The sequence below is a fragment of the Montipora foliosa genome, chromosome 8, assembly GCF_036669935.1.
Source record: "Montipora foliosa isolate CH-2021 chromosome 8, ASM3666993v2, whole genome shotgun sequence".
Lineage (NCBI taxonomy): Eukaryota > Metazoa > Cnidaria > Anthozoa > Scleractinia > Acroporidae > Montipora > Montipora foliosa.
Window position 1 is genome coordinate 29,360,522 of NC_090876.1, and position 2,500 is coordinate 29,363,021.

Below are 2,500 nucleotides of genomic sequence, written 5' to 3' on the forward strand. Positions count from 1 at the left end.
ATTGTCCGTTAAACCACATAAGTGTTCTCTCTTATGAAAAATGGTTTTGAGGACTTTCAATTTGAAAATTGTGTTACGCATTACACTCAAAATTTTCCTATTTTTCTATCCTTTTCCTTTGTTTTCTCAAGAAAAGAAAGTCGCTCACCCTTTTTACACCCTGTATGCTAATCAACAAGGATAACCTTAGCATTCAGCAAAAATATAGCTTTATGGAAGACGTTAAACTGAATAAATCAGAAAATGTTTCTGAGTCACCCCCAATTGGGTATGGTGATTGTGCTACACATCCAAACCGTTTTCTACCTGAACACGAAAAGCCTTGACTGTGTAAGAATTGTAGTTGATGTAGTATGGCCGTGTATCCACATCAAGCCACAGAAAGCACGCAAAAAATGAAGTCTCTTTTAAGTTTAGGTGAGTTAACCTGAGTTGAGCCTGCAATCCAATCAAAAACCAGTACTTGTTAGCGGTCAACTTCCAAAAAACAGCTGACCTTGATGAGCTCTAAGCTTGAGCCTGTGATATGGTCAAAGTGGTACTGGTCAGCAGATACCTTGTTTTCAAAGGTATAAATTGCTCAAAACATGGATGTCCGATATCAAAGATGTATGCAGTAAACTAGCAGGATACTGGTCACGTTGGCATACATGGAGGGGTGGACGTATGTACGTACAGACGATCCATGACGTCATGGCTCACAAACCAAAATTTCTCTCATCAATGGGTTACCATATTTTCTTAATTATGGTTCTTCATGCGCGCATAACTTTGGCACACGCGGAGCTCCGCTTTAATGACAAGAACCATTCATGAGATAAATTAATGTGGTCATCAATATAAAAATACTTGGATCTTTAATTAAATTCAATAAAGAAAAAAATATATATCCCTCAAGGGGGATCGACTCGCCTTTGTAAAAAGGGAGGGAGGAAGAAAGAAATGAACTTCTGCTCATTCAGAAAAAATTAAGACGGAATGCACCAGCAAATACTGACTATTTTTAATTTCACTGGACAAAAACCTTGTACCAGAATGATTTAAAGCATATTGCATTCGTTTAACATTTTAAGGGTCAAAGTTGTTCTGTAATGATGCCCAAGAAAATTTCTTATGGGAGCCTGAGAAAATGAATGCATGACGAGACGCAAGTGGGTCTGAACTGGAAGTACCGGATTGCTGATTTAATTAAATTGTGGTTTTCCCAGTAATGACTCTTCTGTCAACAAAGAGAGTTAATCGTATTAATATGTCTGTGATCTAATTAAGTCTTGACAAATAACATGCATTTCTGTCATTTGAGAACAAGCCATTTTTTAATCACATGGCACAGCCACGTTCATTAATTGCGCGGGCAGGCAATGGCACCTATTATGCATTATGCAATCCATGTATACACTTAGTGATAATTCAATTGACTCTCTTTTTCTCTCTTTACTATGAATTACATGTAGGAAGGGATCAGTGTTAGTTTTAAGAAAACGTTTCTCATTTATTCGAATCATCTAGAGTTTGATTAGAACTACGGAACATGTTAGAATCTCACAAAAATAAGTCGCATAGATCGCCCACCAGGGCGTAGGAATTATCGTGAGGAAATGCGCAAATACCCAACTTCTTCTACACCTAAACTCGGATCACGTCCTATACGAAATAAATACCAGGCGAATCTCTCATAGTGAAAGAAAAAAATTGCTACTCGTGCTATCAGTAAGGTTATGGAACCTGCTACTGCTACCCATTTCCCTGTCTCCATTGGTACAAGCGTAAACCGAAGTACGTAAGTTTTTTATCCTTTTATTTGTCCTAACCTTTCAAGTGTTGCATTTGTCAAATGCTTGTCAACATGATGCTCGTTTTCGTCGTTTTCTTACTGTATCATTATCACAGCTATAGTAATTTAAGTCGCATATCTAGGTATATTCTTTAGCTTTCGACGCAACACTTTTCGATTTAAAATCTCTAGGATATTGTTGTAACCGTCCACTTTATATATGCCATATGCAAGTGGATATGTAACTATGCGCTACACGTCCATATTAAGCCTCATGCAAGGCATGTGTAGCCTTTGTTGTTTCTATTTTTTGTCGTATCGTGACACGTATCAAGCTTATTTTATGCTAAGATAAGTTAGAATCTATAATAATTGTTAGTATCTTAAATATCCTATTTCAGTTCGAACCTACGATCTATCTGAGAACTACAACTTATGAATAACTACAGTTGGCTTCTACATCTGTAAACCTTTATCATCCAGACTACGAACATTATCCTGTACAAACTACGGATTTATTTGTTACTGTTCGATTTTGATTTGTCAACTCCATCATCAGTATTTATAGCAATAACACTGTACACAGCCTTGGTTGATTATTTTTCTGATCGTCCGTATATTAAATCACTTTGAATCAATCCGTTGAGTTCGAAATTATATCTTGTACCAAGAGATCCTGTGACTGTTTGAGAGCTTTGGAATATTGGCAACCTCCGTTAGTTCCGG